Source organism: Lethenteron reissneri, chromosome 2 (assembly GCF_015708825.2).
Source record: "Lethenteron reissneri isolate LAM-NWPU_2019-01 chromosome 2, ASM1570882v1, whole genome shotgun sequence".
Lineage (NCBI taxonomy): Eukaryota > Metazoa > Chordata > Hyperoartia > Petromyzontiformes > Petromyzontidae > Lethenteron > Lethenteron reissneri.
The window spans coordinates 2,292,512-2,313,228 of record NC_083780.1 but is presented as its reverse complement, the minus strand read 5'-3'; positions in this window follow the sequence as shown (position 1 = coordinate 2,313,228).

Here is a 20,717-nt window from a genome sequence, read left to right as displayed (position 1 = left end):
TAAAGGTTGCTTGACTTGAATGCGTCTTTCAGAGAGTCACAATTCTGCAGATCAGCCAGTTCCATTTGGTAAATTGTATCCACATTTTCAATGTCAATAGAAAATGGGTTACGGAAAAGCTGTATGTCCTGTTCATGGAGATGAAGCTCTTTAAATCTAAATTGGAACTCCTTTTGCAATTTTTCCAGTGAATCCACACATGTTTTGTTTGGGAATGCAACCAATGGTTTTTCCGCTAACAGATTTTGAGTTGTGGGGAGATGGCAGAAGTTTTCCTCCTTCACTTGTTTGATGAGGAGGCCTAATTTTACTTCAAATGCTTTGACATGTGATTGCATATCACAGATGAGATTCCCCTTTCCTTGAAGTTGCACATTGAAACTGTTGAGTAGCTCTGTTACATCTGTAATAAAGGACTCGACCACGAAGTCTGGCTTGGTGTCCTTTATTCGGTTCTTCCTCGTAACCCACACGGCTGTCCTTTATTCAGACTTCTATACCGACACTGATACTGCTGTTAACCCCGTCACGCCAACAGTTCCTCTATTCGTCTCCCGTTGTCGTTGTAGCCTTTGCTGGCTGTTACCCTCACGCAGCCCCCACTGGCTGCACTCCTCTGCAGTTTCTCCTCCCGTCACTCTCGCAGCCTCTCTCTCCTCTCGTCGCTCTCGTAGCCTCTCCCATACACAGCCTCGCCGGCTGTGTTCACTGCAGCTCCTCACGCCTTCTCTCCAGCAGCCCCACTGCTGTCTCTCCTCGCAGCTCCGCTGGCTGCTCCCTTAGCTGGCCACCGCTGGCCGCCGTGCCACTCTTCCTGGCTTCACCCCACGTGGCCTTACTCTGGTCCAGTCTCACTCTCTCTGCCCTCCTCTTCCGGTCTCATCTCTTAAGAACCTTAACCTTGCTCCCACGTCACCTAACTCCACCTCTCCGTGACGTCACATCCGGGAGGTCGCCCGCGCCCGCATTACACCACCCTCCCCCGTGGAGAAAAACCCAGCCGACCTCGGCTGAACAACACCAACAGTAATGCGGGTGAAACCGACCCTAACACACCAAAGGACACCAAGCATGCAATATAACAGTAAGAACAATCAACACAACTCAACAATCAATACGTAGCAGAAGCAGGCAATAAATACACAGTAAGAACAATAACGCAACATAACAATCAACGAAACACAAGGGATTTAGAACGTGTGCGGGTCGCCGGCCCGTCCCGGACGGTCGGCGGCCCATCCGCGGAACGGGAACGTGATGGAGTTTGAGGAGTGACAGGGTGAAATCCCCCTGTCGCTGTTGGAAGTCCACCAACGTCCCGTGTCCCTGAAGGATCAGTCTCGGGCGTGTCCCGCGGATGTGTCTGCAGCGGGGTCGGAAGGGCTGCAGGGCTCGAAGGTCCCGCAGATCTGGCAGGCACCCTCCGAGCAGGGCGCCTCGTCCCCTCTGGTGTCAAGGCCGGCCCGCCTGGAACAGGTATGACAGGCGCTCTAGCAAGATCAATGGACGCAGGCGGGGGAGAGTCGGCAGCAACAGACCCCGGCAAGGCAACATTGGGAGATGAAGCATCATGTAGGGGAGCAACATACGGTTTCAAGCGCGACGTGTGAACAAACCAACGGCGAGAACCAATCTGAACACGCGCCGACTGAGGGTTAGGAACCCCATAACGTATCCGAACAAAAAGGCGTCGGTAATGGCCGCGGCCGATTGGTCGGGCAACGGCCAGGCCATCGGCCAACGTGAGAGGTACTCAACCCCGACCAGCAAATATTTATTACCCCTCGCCGATGGTGGGAAAGGTCCCAAAATGTCCAGTGCCACCAATTCATTAACCCGAGACACCTGAATTGACTGTAAGGGCGGCACATAAGGATGTTTAGGCGGCTTACGCCGGGCACAGTCAGGGCACGCGCGGACGTGCCCCACGACATCCGTCGCCATGCCGTGCCAAAAATAATGACGTTGCAACGTCAACAAGGTCTTCTGCACACCCAGATGTAATAGCGTGTCACAATGGAGAGTTCTAATCAACTCGTATCGTAGGGACGCAGGCACTACCAGACGCCAGCGTTCCTGGAGACTTTCCCTCCACATTAGCAGACCATCTCGGACCGCGGTTTCCGGCGCACCCTCCGTAACCGGACCCCCAATCTCCACTTTGGATCGCTTCCGCAAGGACACTAACGACTCATCCATCATCTGCTCCCTTATCCAAACAGACCGTGGCAGATTCAAAACCCCATCAGTCGGCCCCGGTTCCACAGGAGCATCCGACTTCTCCACAGCCAATACCACCGGCTGAGGGGGGGGTAGGCTTGGCGCACATCTCTGCGTCCCCGACGCACATTTGCAAGGGGAGCGCTGCGGCAATCTAGAAAGTGCGTCTGCGTTCGCATGGCGCACCCCTTTACGATGGTGAATTTGAAATGAAAATTCCTGTAGCGTGTCCAACCAACGCGACAGCTGGCCGGAAGGTTGATCCATTTTAAGGGCATATTGCAAGGCCGCATGATCCGTACGTACGATAAAGGAACGGCCGTACAGGTACGGTCGAAACTGTCGCAGGAAAAAAACAACGGCTAGGAGTTCCCTGCGAGTGACACAGTAGCGGGTTTCCGCGGGCGACAAGACCCGGCTACCATAAGCAACAACGCGCTCTACGCCCCCTTTAGACTGAGATAACACCGCGCCAATACCTGTGTCACTCGCGTCCGTATCAAGAATGAACGGTTGATCGAAATCCGGATAATCCAATGTTGGGGCTGTAGCCAACAGATTACGCAGACTCTGAAAGGCCGCCTCTTCTGGCGGTCCCCACGCAAACTTACGTCCCTTACCCGTAAGGAGGTGCAAGGGCCTCGCGACGGTCGCAAAATTCGGTACAAATCTTCGATAATACGAGGCAAATCCCAGAAAGCGACGTACATCCCCCACGGTGGCCGGAGTTGGCCAATCTCGGACGCACGCCGTCTTTTCCGGGTCCGTAGACACCCCCTCAGCACTTACGATGTGCCCCAAATAACGGACGGACCGTTGCAGTAGGTGACATTTCTTTGGTTTAAATTTCAAGTTCGCGGAGCGCATCCTCGCGAACACCGTCTCCAGCCGCCTTAAATGTTCATCAAATGTGCGGCTGAAGACGATAATATCGTCCAAATATATGAGACATGTCTCCCACTGCAACCCCGTCAAAACGAGCTCCATGAGCCTTTGAAATGTGGCAGGGGCCGCATTCAGCCCCATCGGAAGGCAGTTAAATTGAAATAACCCCTGCGGCGTACGGAATGCGGTCTTCTCCCGTGAGGGCTCGTCAAGGGGAAGCTGCCAAAATCCCGAAGAGAGGTCCAATGTAGAGAAGAACTTAGCCCCCGACAATGCGTCGAGGGAGTCGTCCATACGCGGCAGGGGATACGCATCTGCCACCGATATCTTATTCAATTTTCGAAAGTCAACACAGAATCGCAATTTGCCATCCTTTTTCTTAACCAAAACCACAGGCGCGCCCCACGGGCTGTTTGATGGCGATATAATATCCGCAGCCAACATGTCTGCCACTGCCCCCCGAACGTGTTCTCGCTCGGCAGGACTCATTCTGTGCGAATTCAACCGAATAGGGGCAGCGTCGCCTGTATCAATGTGATGGTGAAGCAACGAGGTGCGTCCCAAATCCAAATCATTGGAGCTGAACACATCCGAATACGTCAATAACAATTTGTGAAGCGCACCCCGTTGATCCACAGACAGGGAAGAATTTCCGTCACATAAGCTAGCAATCCAGCGATCATCCAAAGCCACAGGCTCGGAAACACCAGCAACCACTTCCTGGCTATGCGAACAATCGTGAGCCGTAAATGCCGTGGTGGCATGTGCCACAACCGTGCCGGCCGGGACGCAAACATTTTCAGTACCCGCATTGAGCACCTGCAAAAACGGTAATTGATCTGGCCGGACGATGGTCTGCGCCCCAACCAGCGCCAACCCGGCCGTTATCGAGGCTGAAGGTGACAACAAGATCCCGACCGCTCCCAGCCGACCAGGCAGGGGCTTCCGATATCGCAGGGGAATAAGCATCTGTGAACCAGGTGGAATGTCAACAGATGCCACGGATAGCGCCTGCACTTGCACGGCCGAAGCAGGTCGCCCCCAGGGCGACGGCAGAAACGAAATTTGACGGCCACCCGGCAGTTCAATACAATTCTCATTAATTTTGATCAAAATAGGCATCTTAGCCAGGAAATCAGTGCCCAATAAACAAGGAACTGCCAAGGATCTTGAAATCAACACAACGCCCGAGACCGACACATCCCCGATAGATATTTTAGCGTCCACCTGGCCCACGATGCCCATACTACCCCCGTTCGCAGCGATGCACGACCCGTAAACCGGACGCACGGCCCCGGGTGGGATGCCTAACAGATGAAAAATGACATCCGAAATAATAGTCGCGGACGCCCCGGAATCGACCAAAATGCGCACGTCCACCCCTTGTATAGACCCCGGCACGGTGGACGAACCCGTAGCGGCCGCGACAACCCTCCGTGCCAATTTGCGCCACTGCGTCACAGAGCGACAAGGCCCCGTCGAAGGTCTCTCTTTAACAACAACACTATGACCGCACAACGAAGGTGATGGGTGAGGTGTAAAGCCTTGCCGGGTGTCTGGTGTGTGCCGACTTGCCTGGTTCGGTGGTTCCTTGGGCGGCTTGGCCGGTAATGAGGCCTCCTGTTGCGGCGGACCCGAAATGCGGGCCCAGCAGTCCTTCGCGTAGTGGCCCCTCCGTCCGCAGCGGAAACAATCGGCGTCGTCGCGCCGAAGCGCAGGCCTTGCATCGCGCCGGCCTCGTATCGGTGGTGCAGCACGAGAGGCCGGTCCACCGCGACTTTACCATGGCCCCGAGGCGGCCGTCAACTCCTGAGGGCCCCCCCCATCCGGCACGTATACCGACTTCGTAGGGTCCCAACCCAGAGCGCCACCCTCTGCGACAGGCCCCCCTGTCCACGCCGCGACTTGTTTCCACCGTCGTAGGTTGAATTGTGCGTCCAGACATTTCGCCGCCGCCCGGGAGGTGAGCTTCTCATGCCCGCACACCGGCATGGGAATCCCAAGATCCCGCGACAGCTAGAGCATCTTGCTCAAGATGAGAGGCTCGAGCAGGTCAGGTGTTGTATCTGGATACGCGGCCATAGCCAAATCAAGCACCGCACCCCTGTACACCACAGGCGACTCCTCGGGTGCTCGTTGTCGTTGAGCGAATCGCCGATGCGCGTCGTCAGGTGGCTCGTAGGCGTCGGCCATTTCTTGAAAAACTCCGTATAATGTCCTCTTCTTCTCGGCCTTAATGGAGCGAAAAAAACGAACAGATTCGTCGTCCAGAAGAGTCGGTAACACTTCTAAGGCCTCAGCATCGGTCCATCTCGCAGAACGGACCGCCGCCAAAAATCTGCAGGCGAAAGCGCTCCAGTCGCCCCCAATGGCGAATTCTTTGACCGTGGTGAGATGGCGACTCCGACTTCGCTTTACTCCGCCCTCCGCCGATGGCTCCTCCGGTGGAAAATTCAAAATGGCGTCGAACCGCGGCGTGGTCAAGATGGCGGTTTCCCGCCGCGGAACGCGCAAGATGGCGGCCTCCTGCCGCGTGGCCGATGGCGCCGGGAGTGAAGATACCGTGGCGGCCTGTGGAGAACTCTCCGCTCTCTCCGTCGCCGTCCTTGGGGTGACGAGATGACACAATTGGCCCAGGCCGTCCTTGAGAGTCTCCAGTTGGTCCGCCACCTGCAGCCATCGCAGATCAACTTCTGATGTTGTCGGCGGCCCCGACACTGCGGCTACATCTTCAACTCCCGTCCCCGCACTCGTTTCAGCAGGGCTCTCCTCCACCACCCCGGCAGGATCCATGTTTGGAGGGAAGTCTTCGTCTTCGGACGAAGAAGCCGATGCTGGCGCTGGAACATTTTTCTTTCTCACTTGTTTCGACATGCCGTTGCACTTCCGACACCAATGTAATAAAGGACTCGATCACGAAGTCTGGCTTGGTGTCCTTTATTCGGTTCTTCCTCGTAACCCATACGGCTGTCCTTTATTCAGACTTCTATACCGACACTGATACTGCTGTTAACCCCGTCACGCCAACAGTTCCTCTATTCGTCTCCCGTTGTCGTTGTAGCCTTTGCTGGCTGTTACCCTCACGCAGCCCCCACTGGCTGCACTCCTCTGCAGTTTCTCCTCCCGTCACTCTCGCAGCCTCTCTCTCCTCTCGTCGCTCTCGTAGCCTCTCCCATACACAGCCTCGCCGGCTGTGTTCACTGCAGCTCCTCACGCCTTCTCTCCAGCAGCCCCACTGCTGTCTCTCCTCGCAGCTCCGCTGGCTGCTCCCTTAGCTGGCCACCGCTGGCCGCCGTGCCACTCTTCCTGGCTTCGCCCCACGTGGCCTTACTCTGGTCCAGTCTCACTCTCTCTGCCCTCCTCTTCCGGTCTCATCTCTTAAGAACCTTAACCTTGCTCCCACGTCACCTAACTCCACCTCTCCATGACGTCACATCCGGGAGGTCGCCCGCGCCCGCATTACACATCTGTCAGAAAGGCAAGGTGCCATTTCCATTCTGCATCATTGAGCTCTGGTACTTCTTTGTTTTTTGAAAACAGAAAAGCTGTAATCTGTGGAAGTAAGTCATAGAAACGTTTCAAAACTCTCCCTTGACTCAGCCAACGGACTTCTGTGCGGTACAGAACATCTTCATAGCCAACATTTAGCTCAGACAGAAATTCCTGAAATTGTCTGTGGTTTAGTGCATGAGCTCTAATGAAGTTAACAGAGTCCCACTTCAGTGATTTACTACACAGCGCTTGTTGGTGGATGAGGCAGTGTATGGCTATTGGATGAGAATGGTTATGTGTGTCCATCTCTTGGTTAATGCGAGCAATTACTCCTTTCTTAGACCCCACCATGCTAGGAACACCATCAGTTGTCACACTGGCTAGTTTAGCCCAGTTCAGCTCCAAACCATTCACAGTTTGGCAAACATTTTCATAGATATCCTCTCCTGTAGTTGTTCATTTGATGCTTTGCAGTGCAGCAAGCTCTTCTGTGACTTCAAAATAGTCATTCGTCCCACGAATAAAAATTAGAAGTTGTGCAGAATCACGAACATCATTGCTTTCGTCGAGTGCCAAGGAAAAATAGGAAAGTTTTTTTGTAGAGTTTTGCAAATGCTGATGGAAATTGTCTCCCATTTCTTCAATCCTCCGTGTAATTGTAGGTCCTGAAAGACTCACTGTACTAAATAAATCGGCCTTCTCTGGACACATCTCTTTGGCAACAGAAAAAAGGCATTCTTTAACAAATTCTCCCTCAACGAATGGTCTGCCAGTGCACACTATTAGCTTGGCAACTTGAAAACTTGCTCGCAGTGATGAAATATTTAGCTGCTTCTGCTTCACAAAAGTATTTTGCTGAGTTGTTAATGTATTTTTCAGTTTTAATATTTTATCTTTTCTCACTTCTCCGACCAAACAATCATATTTATCTTTATGTTGAGTTTCATAGTGTCGACGTAAATTGTATTCTTTGAACACAGACACTATATTCTGGCATATCAGACACACAGCTCTTTCCTTGTACTGCATGAAAAAGTAATCATAAGTCCACTGTTTTTTGAATATCCTACACTCCGAGTCAATTTTTCTCTTTCTTGACATCATTGTTTCCTAGGGAGTCAAAATTGCTATTAGTAAAATACCAATATATATACAGCGCTACATAAAACAATATGCCAGCAATAACTTTGCCCACACAGAGACGTACAGACTGCACTGCCCATCAATGCAGTCTGATTGGGGGAACTCCGCTTTTACCCCAGGCTCACACTGGTGCGGGTGCCATTAAAAAGTTAATTACACCTGCAGTTTTGTTCACAGATCGCAGTGCGATCTGCGAACTCGCATAGGAATCTGATCGCATGGGGGAGAAGACCCATGCGATCCGATTCCACTGCAGGAAAAAAGAAGGCACATGTGCCTTTTTCTTCCGAATCTAATGCAAGTTCAGCCATACAAGCATATGGCTGAACTCGCACTGCTCAGAGATCGCAACAGTATGAACCGGGGCTTACACAACATACAACATATAACCTCATATAATTGAATAGCAATCAGAATATAAATGCACTTACTGTCATTTAAATTGGGTTTCCTACTCCTCGGCTGACAGTCACTGACCAGCGCGGGAAAACAGCAGGCAGCCCCTCCAGAGATCAGAGATCACTCTGTTATTACCCCTCTATCATTTACTCAGCACACGGGAATATCACTGGGAGTGGAGCCGAGGGGCAAGTGAGGGAGCTGAGGGAGGGAGAGCCAGTCAAGCGCAGCCAGGGGAGGGCTGGCAGCCTTAGGCCTGGGGGGCAAGTCCAGTCAATTGGCCCATTGAACCATTCACCAGCGCAGCCCAATGAGTGCCCACCGCCGCAGCTCAATCATTGCCCACCGCCGCAGCTCAATCAGTGCTCACCAGCGCAGCCAAATCAGTGCTCGCCACCGCAGCCCAATCAGTGCCCACCACCGCAGCCCAATGAGTGCTCACCAGCGCAGCCCAATTAGTGCTCACCAGCGCAGCCCAATTAGTGCTCACCAGCGCAGCCCAATTAGTGACCATGGGCCGGATAAATGCCCTCGGTGGGCCGCATGTGGCCCGCAGGCCGTAGTTTGAGGACCCCTGATATATCGTGAGCGAAGGAATTTATTCATCGGTTCACGAATTTGGTCATCAAATTTCATCCGCTTTTCATATTAATTTACTCCATTAAAGCCCTGCCTCATAAATTGTGACGGCACAATCTGTTTACATAAAACATCAGTCGCGTGAACTTCCAAACGATATAGCAAGGCCATCAGTAGCATCAGGTATTGCCTTGTGCAAAAAGAACCTCCAATTAGCAGGGTTGGCTACTTACAGTGTGAAAAACGTTCAACAGACTTAAAAAGCGGCCTTTATTTCACCGTGTCAACAACACGCACTGCTCCATCCTGGCAACCGCTAACCCTACTTACGGCCGCTCCAATCCCAAGAAGGTGGTGGAGCAGAACTTGCTTCTGTGAAACGCGCCCCTGGGCACGCTTTTCAGTTGATTGATGTGCAGAGCCAGATGAGTGAGTTTGGTCAGTTTGTCAAACACCCCAACGGGTAGAGCCGTCAGCTGGTTGGCACCAAGGTGCAGATAAGTCAGTTGCGTCAGACTGTCAAACACTCCAGCGGGGATAACTGTCAGTTCATCCTTTATTTTGAGCTTTGGTGACAGCAGGCATTACTTTTTGATTCTTTCGATGAAGTCACGTAGAAAGAAAAGATATTAAATAATAGATTACGACGTTTCGATTGCAACACAAAGCAATCGTCATCAGGTATGAATGAATGAGAAAACAAACCTAGTAAACTTATAAATATAATGAAAAACAACACAAAGAGTCGGCTAACATAACAGTCAACACCCTATCTGGTTGATTACGTTCTCCCAAAGATTGCTAAATTTGAGAGACAAAACACAGACACGGAGACACATATACAGACACATAAGCAGAGACAACACAGATACACACACATAGGCACACGGAGTTCAGAGTTTGTCTCGTATTCCCTTTGGAACATTTTAACTCGATCAGTGGAAATGATTCCTGCATTCGCCTGCCCACGATATCTGTCTTCAGGAGGATGCTGCTTCAATATGTGTAGCCAATTCCTTTGTGCAGAGGGTGTTGCGTTGTAAGTGCTGTTTGTGTAGTTTTTCTGTGTGGTTACTCTTGTGCTGTGGCGTGGTTGTTGCTTAGTTTGTGTTGTCATTGTTATTTTTTTGTGTTGTATTTTTGTTGTTGATGCTGAACGACCGATAGCCTGCACATCACGTGTGAGTTTCTGTAACCGCACAATATCTGCTCTAATAATAATTATTCACACGATTTGCTCATTTTATATTCACTGATGCACGAAGTTTCAAGTTTCCAAGTTTCATTTATTAGGTATAGCCCTGCGAGCCATGCGGTGCAACGGCAACAAACAAAATATGAACAGAGAACATCTTAAAGCGATGACGCGCAACAGAAACATCCTGGATAAACCAGCAAATCTTCCAGAAAAAAACCCGTATTACAACGCTGTGTGCAAAAATCCCAGTGTGATGCAAGTCAAACAATAACAACCATAAGACAATTTAGATTAAAGTTATCAGGCCAACTCCGCACTTCCGCAAGAAACATAGCTTAACAACATGTTTTCGAAATCACCAAAATAAAGCTATACTTTGATTCAAATTCAACAATAAACGATATACATAACATGTACGACCAAACTTGCAGCCATATCTGGCAGCATGACACTCCCAGTGTATGTGTGAGTGAGTCAGTGGTAGTGCGAGTGAGTGTATGTTGTGTGAGTGAGTCAGCGTATGATGAGTGAGTCAGTGTAAGATGAGTGTATCATGGCATCCTCCCTGCCATATTGGCCTCCACCACGCCATCGCGGCCTCCTCCACGCCATCGCGGCCAAGAGGCTGCGTCATCGCAGGAGCTTCTCCTCGGCCAAGAGATGCAAGAGCCGCTGCCTCTTGCGGAGCTGCCGAGGCTGCATGCCCAGCGCCTCGTCCTCCGAGCCCGAAGCGGCCCGGCCTCAGAGCTCGAGCTCGGGCCGGCCCATGGCGTGCCAATCCCTGCCGCTGGGCCAGGCGAGACCGAGGCTCCCCGGGGCACCAGGCCGCAGTGCTGGGACTCCATCTCGACCATTGTTTTTATTCTAAACCACACAATTGATCGGCTCGATCGATTAATTGACGCGAGTGAGTGAGCCGTCGACGAATAATCGAAGTGTTATTTAAACATTTTTATTAAAATTCGTCTAATTGTTGACGTTGGAGGAGCGGAACCATGTAAGGTTGGCCGCTCCTCCAACGCTCACCTCACTGTGCAGTAACACCGCAGACTAACTTGTAGAGGACACCATGACGACGATGGTGCTGACGGTGACTGTGGATGTTAATAACGTGGTAACTTTATGAACTGAACGCAACTCGTGCCGAGCGTCATCTCTACCTTGGTACCCAGCGACAAAGCAGAGACAGTTTCTTGCAGTGCTGGCTCCATTGTCAAACGCGCCCCTGGGAACGCTCTTCAGTTGATTCCGGTCCAAACTCAACTGCCTCAGTCGGGTGAGTTTGGCAAACACGCCACTGGGCAGCTCTGTGAGCTTGTTGCAGCACAAACCCAGAACCTCCAGATTCCCCAGGCGGTCAAACGCTTGGGAATAGCCTGCACCTTGTTGTGAGTGAGATACTGTATAGCAGATGCAGTTAATATATGAACGTGTTTGAAATCCATATTGAGTAACAATACGTGTTCTCTCATACTCTCAATTCATTTGATACGAATGAATAGCGTTGTTAGATGACATTGTTTTCACAATCGGTTAGTGGTTTCGAAAATATCAGGAGCCGGTAACCGCTGCCATTACAATTTTAGTCTTGCATGCACTGATTTGCACACGCGAACCCAACTACAAACTGCTTGGCGACCTAAGTCACCGCATGGTACACGCTGCCCTTGTTTCACAGCGGTAGAGGGTAAGTCGTTCCAAGTTGCTGCTCCACGTTTCTGGGATATCCTTGCTGCTCATCTACAGCTTGGTTCCCTCCCTTCACTCTCCCCCTCTTTATGCCACTTTTACACCAACACTTGAAGCTTATTTGTACCTGCACCTAACGTTTTCTGGCGCATTTTGCTGTCACGCTATGGTTGCACTGTCTGTTTTCGAGTTGCGTGTTTCATTTACGATCATTAAATATTTTGTTTGTTTGTGCAACATTCCTTAACGACGGTGTACTCGTTCTCGGCAGTACTTGTTTTTTTGGCTTTGGTTTTCATTTCTGCTGTACTCATAAACCACTGATCGTCCTTGTACAATAGTCGGGCAAGTGGATAAACGGGACCACCCTTGTAACCATCAACATACAATCAACACTCCACGTTGTCTACTCTTTCACACCGCCCAACAGTCTTGTAGGATGTGGGCATAGCCACACTTTACCCCACCACACACTACCTGCAGATCTATCAACTGCGGTGAATCCATTGCGACTGCTGGGGGGGTGGCTAAGCAACTTGCACCACTCAACAACACAGTCCGTGTTTGTGATGCTTGGGGCCTTCCATCGCGTGTCTACAGTAAATATACATCAAGTCGCCGGTACTTCAGAGGTCTTACACATGTGTACACATTGATTGCTTTAACTCGATGCTATATACAGGAGACAATCGATTATCTGCATGCGGTTTATCCGATTTGCAAATTTTGACTAATAAATCATGCATTTTCCCTTAAACCGAAATTTATCATCTAAAAACAGTTATACATTGTTATTCTTGGAAATGTGTGTTACATGCCAAGTGCTTAAACCGATCAAATATGTGATCTAGTTAATCTGAAATCCACGTGATCGCCTCAACAGAACAGTAGTTGCATATATTTACAACAGTGAGCAGAGGTTGATTGATTTTGATTGGTTTGGCTCTGCTGTCCACTTGGTAGTGGAGTCTTCTGCACGGGAGCAGGAAATTGTGTTTTCTTAACTTAAACATTATTTATACCTATATTAGTGGTTTTTTGGCATAGAGACCCGTGGAAAATTGATATTTCTGGATTATCTGCGATTTCAAATTAAACATGGCCGTCCTCCGCATCATAAGCGCGGAAAATCGAGAGTGTTCTGTAATAGATATGCTTATATTTCGTGCAACAGCCCTTCTTTAGAGCAGAGAGAGAGGGCAGTTTGACTGATGTATGGTTGAAGCCCACATCCCACATTGAGGGGCCATGAAACCCCTGGAGAATCTGAAGTTGCTTCATGAACCCAGTTTGCCATTGGTTAGCAAACAAACTCCCCGAGCAGTGAGATATCGATAGAGAAACATCTAATGTCTGAGAGGGACGCAGCAGCTTCTGTTTACTATGCGAAGCAGCTCTCTCAGATGAGTATAGACGCGGAAATATAATGTAGACATGCAGATATATACATGTGTAGTAAACGGATACTGACGGCTTCGAGAGGTCTTCATCTAGCAGTTGATTGTAATGGCTATTGCTGCTGCTGATGATGATGATTTTAAAACGTGTATAGAGACGTAACAGTGACACTATCGCGTTCCCGACAGGCAGAATACTCGAAGCAGACGATCCGAATCACAGTGCGCAATGACACAGAGAAGGCAGACAATACAGACTTAGCATACGGTGAATACAGCACAGCAGGACAGTCTTATCACATGAGGCAGACGGTACACACAGCACGGAGACATACACGACTAATGAGAACAGGCAGTACACATGAGACAAGAAATATGGATGAGACATACGGTACACCATGATACGGATAGTAGACACAAGGCTGAACAATCAACAGTACAGACAGAGTATTCAGACTTGAGACAGACACCACAGAGACAGGCGTGCAAATGATGTACGGAAGAGATCACGCGATACGCAGACAGTTTACATTGGACAATCACATAACACAGACGGTACGAATGAGACGGTGTAAAAGCAACAGACATTCACAAATTAGTAAATACGAATGAGGAAGACTACAAACGAGACAAAGTAACAATGAAAACGAGACGTCTCTCTTTAAGCGATGCAGGTTCTCGTGTGCTAGAAGGGGACGGCTTTGCCGGACAGAATCAACTGAAGAGCGTCACTCGTCTCTTGAGCCTCACCCACGTTTGGCTCCACACCAACCCCTGGGACTGACCAAGCATGGACATTCGCCTCCCAGGAGCGTGGCTGAGCGCGAGCTGCGCGCTGCTTCGGCTGCAGGCGCAGCGTGGCGGCTCGGAGACGAACTGCGGCGGTAGCGGTCGAGGTGGCACGAGTGACTGGCACTGAGTCACCGTGGTGGGTGGTAAGGCTGTCGAGAGTGGAGAATGGAGCTCTGCCGGCGTTGTTACACTGGAGTAATCTACAGACACCCACATGGTTCAGTGTCTTCGCGGCTTTGATTGCACGGTTGTGAAACCGTGCGTGAATAAACCCACAAGACCACGTGTGTGCGCCATGGATCTTTGCTCATTGTAATAGAGGAGCCTCAAGGACATCAGAGAGAGGCCGGTACCACAGGGACACAGTCTGCTGCAGTTAAAAGTTGGGCCCCTCCAATGAGTTTTATTTTGTATTATCATACTTGTACATGAGTTTGGTGTTCTTGTCTTGTGTATGTGTGCAGATCTGAAAATATTGCGTGATTATGAATCATTTCATTACCTACAATCTTGGAGTTGTAGTCCTGCGACTATTAATTGTATCATTTGATTCATAATAAGTTGTTATTTGATTGACAATCAGCATTGGTTCTAACCGACAGTCTGACTCAGCAACTAGCTGACAGCTCTACCCACACTCTTTACACACAAAGTGCCTGCCACAAATTAACCACAATAACTTGCTGATATCGTCAAGGAAAATAAACCATCATCCTCGCAGCAGCAGCTTTTGGCTAGTCGTCGAATAAAGACGATCACTGCATTGCGCACTTAAAGATGCGCTTCTGCGGCCGCCTGGATCGCTCTTCCTCGATTAAGAAGCCACTGAAGCTATAGACTAGTCAATATAATTTGAAAACGAATGTCTTTAGAACTGATTTTTGTGTTTAGTTTGTTGCACAGCGGTGCAACCCTTTGTTGCACAGAATGGTGCATGTGAGCGGATATCACAGAACTACCTCAGATCCATTTAAGTAATCTCTGGTTCACAGAGGGCAGCACGTTCGCATTCGCTCTGGTTATGGGAGTAACATCCATTGCATGACAGTCAAATCGATATTTTAGTTTTCAAGGGCTGGGATTTCGACAAATGAAAGGTGGCGAAAGCACACAACTAACTGTCCTCCCACTGTGCCAACTTGCCAAGTCAATAGTTGACTGCTCAGCTCTACAGTAGGTGTGATGCCGCCGCCGCGAAGCCGCTCTGCGGGCGCCCCATCTACGACCTCGCCACCACCAAGCGACGGGGCCTACACTGCTTCTCCCTCACCACCCCCCACATTAACACCCTCACACATTTCCCCACCCCCCCCCCCCATAGAGCTCCGAGGGGAGGTCACCTGGCCGACAGGTTTTCAATCAGAAGCCCTCTCATAGGGATAATCTTCACGGTTTCCTGCGGCGAGCGAATTTGGCGATCTCCCCCGATGCTAACTCGCACCGCGGCGTTGTGACTTGGGTTGAGATTACATGGTCACGGTGGGGCTACCCAGCCACCGCGGTTAAAACGCACTCCCACACACGGATCGGCAGGCAGCTAGGGGGGCGCAGCCACGAACGGCGGGAAGCCAGGGTGGGCGTCTGATTGGCAGGGCGAATGTGCTTGTGCACGGCCGCCGGCGCAGCAGCCAGCGGCAGGCCCTTTGATATAGAAACCGGGATGTGGGCAGCGATGAGAGCGCCGAGTGCTGCGGCGCAAGACGAGCAATCCGATTGGCCGAGAAGGCCCTCGGATTAGCGACGGCTTTATTTGATGTGGGTTAACAATAAAAGGGGGACGCAGAAAGGTAAAAGGTCTCTTGCTTCTCGAGTCAGCCACCGGGGCGGTCGTCTCATCAGGGCAGCTAATCGAACGTCCGTGAGACGAGTCGAAGTGCTGCGAGGACAGGCGCACAGGAGCGGCGAACCATGAGTAAGGGAGAGAGAGAGCCGGTATTGAGCGTAATAGCCAAAGAGGTTTAAGTCACAACCGACCAGGGTACAGACCATCGGGAAATAATGTAAGCCTGCCTTACCAATTCCTACTGACTCAACAGTGGCTCACAGTCGGCCAGTAATAAATCATTAATAACTAATCACAGCCTCGTGTGGTCTCGACGAGCGTGTGAAAGCGCGTGATGCTGTGTGTATGTACGCTCACAGCGTGTGTGGTCGGTGCTCCACGGGTGTGCGCTTCATCTTGCTGCTGCGGACCCCCGCACTGCGTACGGACTAACTCCCTTTGCGAACGCCCGTCCCACAGCCCTTTAAACCACCCGTAACGAAAACCACCAATCGGCAACGTGGACGCTAGCAACGTCATTCGCCCTCCGACCCCTGACCCCCCGTTCAGAGCGTGTGATTGCTGCGCCGGGTTGTGTGAGGGGAGGCGTCGCGTTTGATTGGCGGAGAGGCAACGGAGTGTTTTCAGGTGACCGTGAGCCGGCGACGAGCCATGCCCCTCTCGCGGATTCGCGGGGGTGCGACCCAAGGAGGAGAGCCGGCGGGCGGCAGCCCTTATCCCGCGAGCGATGAGCACAGCGGCAGCGGCAGCAGCAGCTGTTCACACACGAGCGAGGGATCAGGAGATGGCGGAACTCCTGCAGCCGGCACCCAGCAGGGAGAGGCATCGGGGGCCAGCGGTCTCAACATAGGTCCTGGTTTCAAGGACATATTAGGAAGCCATTGGAGCTATGCACTTTTAAATCTAGATAAAACACATATTTCTTGAAAACTTTGTTTTTGTGTTTACTTTTTGTCCTTCTCCGCACCGATCTTGACACCGCTGGTACTGGTCATCGGAAAGTCCACTCAGCTCCACATCTTCCTGTACCACATCACTCCATCTCTTCTCTAGCCCGTGCCACGCCCGTCTAGCCCCCTCTATCCGGCCGAAAAAAAGCTGTTTAGGCATGTGGTAACTGGGCATGCGGGCTACATCACCCAGCCAATGCAGCCTTGCCTGCCAGAGGAGCTCACCGATGGGACTTTGCCCAGATCTTTCAAGGATTTGTGAGCTAATACAATCCAGCCTGGTTAAATCCAGGATGGATCGTAGGCAGGCCAGCCTACATGTTTCCAATCGGCGAAGATGCTCCATTAGGGGGGTCCACGTTTCACAAGCATAGAGAAGGGAGGGAATGACCGTGGCCGAGAAGACTTGAAGCTTCGTGCGGAGCGACAGACCAGGTAGCTTCCACACAGCGTTACGCAACTGATGAAAATATAATGCCGCTCAACTGATTCTGAGTGAGACCTCTGCTGTCAAACCGTAGCTGGTCATGAGCACACTCTCCACTCTCTCTACAAGTGCCCCATCACCGATTGGGAGTTGTGGGGGTGGAGTTGCTGATGGTACAACATATCCAGGCAGATGCTTAGTTTTGGTGGGGCTGATGGTAAGGCCCCACCTCGTAGTGGCAAGCTCCAGTTTCAGATGCAGCACCTCCAACTCCTCTTCTGAGTGAGCGGCAATTACCAGATCATCGGCATACATAACGTGGTTGACCAATAGTGAGCCATCCCTTGACTGCACCCAGGCATCGATCAATATCCCATTGTATCTGTACCAGATGGAAATTCCTCTGATACAGCCATCAAAGGCTTCACGAACTACGTGGTCGAAAAATATGTTAAATAATGCGAGAGCCAGAGGACATCCCTGTCGCACCCCAAAGTGAACAGGGAATGGCTCCGACTCCCAGCCACGTAGTTTTACCCGGGCCCGCTCACCATCATGGAGGTCCTTAATGATCTTGAGCAGAGGGTCAGGGACTCCATAAGCACGAAGAACAACCCAGAGCCCAAGCCGACTGATGGTATCATAGGCCTTGACCAGGTCAATAAGCAGAGATGTAGGTCTTGTTGGAATTCCCTACACCTCTGCTGTAGCAAACGGACAGAAAATATGGTATCTGTGCAGGACCGCCCTTTCCTGACACCACATTGAGGCTCCTCAAGCCTCTCCTCACTGTGCCTGGCAAGACTATATTGAATAATCCTTGCCAGGACCTTTCCCGGCACACTGAGTAAGATGCCACTGTAGTTGTTACAGTCTGTGTGGTCCCCATTCTTAAAGAGGGGGACCACAAGGGCATCCTTCCAATCCTGCGGAACCAGTCCAGTGGTCTTGTTATGATGTCATGTAGGGCAGTCTGTGTACATACGCCACCCTTCCTTAGCATTTCTCTGGGGAGATTATCTCTGCCCGGTACCTTTCCTGGTCTCAGACTCTGGATCACCTTTAGTACTTCCTCAACAGATGGCACCTCAACCAGCCACTCACAGGGGGTGACTTCTTCTTCCAATATTTGAGAACCCGCAGCCTCAGCAGAGTCATCCCCACTTTGTTCTGTGAAGTCCTGAGGGGGGGGGGATTTCCCCTCCCCCAGGACTTCACAGAAATGCTCAGAAAATCTGCAAACGTGTTCTTGCGGGTCGGAGATTGGATCACCGTTTTTTCCCCTAATGATGGTAATAGGTGTGGCGCTGCAGGTTGCTTACTTGATGGAGTTAAATAGGGATTTGTGATCGTGGGCCATTGAGGCAGACTCCATCTCCTCAGCAACCCGCGACCACCACCCTTCCTTGGAGCGCCTCACGGCTCTCCAAACCTCTGAGCGAAGGCTGCAGTAAGCCTCCTCATTCTCTGGCGTGGGATGCTGTAGCCGATGAAAGTGGGCCTGTCGCTTTGTCTCAGCCATCCTGAACACCGCCTCTGTTAGCCAGGGTCCCTGGGGAGGTCTGGACCGCCTCCCTAAAGCAACACAGAGAGACACACAGAGACGCACACAGAGACACAACACAGAGAGAAACAGAGAGAGAGACACACACAGAGACACAAAGAGAGAGAGACACGCACATCGAGTCACATACAGAGAGAGACACACAGAGAGACAAACAAACAGAGAGACACACACACAGATACACATACACAGAAACATCACAGCCAGTTATAGTATGCTAAAAAACGAGAGCTCTCGCCACATCGAGGGAAAGGGGCAATGGTAGCAGTGTTAGTGAGACACTTAGCCCGTTAATGTAAAGACATATAACCTGGTGATGTACTCATAGTCGGATATAACTGCTCATATCGGAAGGTAGGAATGAAACATCACAGTCAGTTAAGACTTTACCTGGTTAATAACGTCCTTCCAATGATTGCTCAGTTTGTACCCATCTTCTCGGTTGAAGTTGTGTCTGTGTTTATATATCTGGATGGCTCCATGACCAAATCTCTGATAATAGCTGGTGGGTTTGCAGATTACCTTCGTCTTGGAAAAATATATTTCGTGTGAGCCCACAGCGTTAACAAAATGATCAGCAACGGCAGAGGTATTGGTCCTACCATGTTTCAGATCTGCCTTGTGTTCGCGAACACGGTCCAAGACATGTCGTTTCGTTTCCCCAATGTAACTGCTGCCGCAGCCACAACTTAGTTTGTAGACACCAGGGTATTGCATGTCAGGAATCACATCCTTTACAGATGGGATCAAATCAGATCAAATCAGTGACGTATATTGAGTCACTACGGCGTTAGCACCAGCTACTGAGAGAAGAGTGTAACTATACGTGTTAGAGCCTATCTCTGGCACCATTGCATGAAAGAGATCCCTAGGGGGCATGGTTCTGGTGACAGTCAGAGAGGAAGGGCCTTTGCTATTGATGCCCCTAGGGTCTGGAATGTTATCGCCAAACACGTTCCTTCGGAGTGTGCAGGTAGGAACTTGGTTGGACAGCGCATTCGTGCGATCCGTGTCACGCGGTGCAAGCTGCGTGGGGCGGCGCGTCACGTGGTGCTGAACCCGCCCGAAGCGCTCTATGAAATACAAATCGAGGACGTGGCTATGCACGACAGACAGACAGACAAATAATCCCTGGTGGGCAGTGTGGAACTGTTGTTCCTACCTGTATAAACTGCAACTTGGATCACCACCTGTGAGATGTTCACTCAAAACTGCTCTAGAGGCGTTGTACACCCCTAGCTGCTACTGCTAATCAGTGGCCTGAGTTTTGATTATACTGTGCTGATATTTAAATGTGCATTGAAATTTTTTGATACTCCTACTGATACTACTGCTGTTATGGAGTGACTCATGCTGCCAGCTATGGCTGCAAAGTTTGGTCGTACATGTTATGTATATCGTTCATTGTTAAATTTGAATCACAGTTCCTATGATAACTGTTACATTGTTTTAATAGCTTTATTTTGGTGATTTCTGAAACGTTTTGGTTTTGCCATATTTGTTTGTTGTAGTACAGAGTTAGACTGATAACTTTAATATAAATTGTCGTATGGTTGTTATTGTTTGACTTGCATCCCACTGGGATTTTTGCACACAGCGTTGATATATGGTGCTTTTTTGGAAGACTTTGCTGTTTTTTCCTGAAATTTTCTCTTGCGCGTAGTCACTTTAAGATGTTCTTTGTTCATGTTTTTGTTTGTTGCGGTTGCACCCGAGTGAAGAGCCGCATGGCTCACAGGGCTATACCTAATAAATGAAACTGAAACCAAAGGAGATGAGTCGGGCCGTTGGGCCAAGGTAACCCCCAGGGTAGCTCGTGACCAGAGGTGCAGATCCCAGACCCCCAAGAGGGGGGCTGGGGGATAACGTCACACTCCAAGCCCCTCTAGATGGTTCCAGAAGGGAGGAGTGGCTAGGGGCGGATTGAGCCAGGAACTGAGTATACAAGCTGGACCCATTAACGGGACCGGCAGTTGTTGTTCACTGGAAGATCAAGAAGCTGCCCTGAAGACCTAGGAGCCGGAGCCGGACCGAGGACCTTAGCTGGGTCGGGTCCGAGCAGCCTGGCAGATAGGACCCAAGGACCTTGGCTGGGTCGGTCAGTGTAGCCTCCCTAAACCCCGATAGCAGAGGACTCCATAGAGATTTGTCCCGAGTGTATAGGGCACGCCAGTGAGGATGACGTACCTCCCGAGTGTA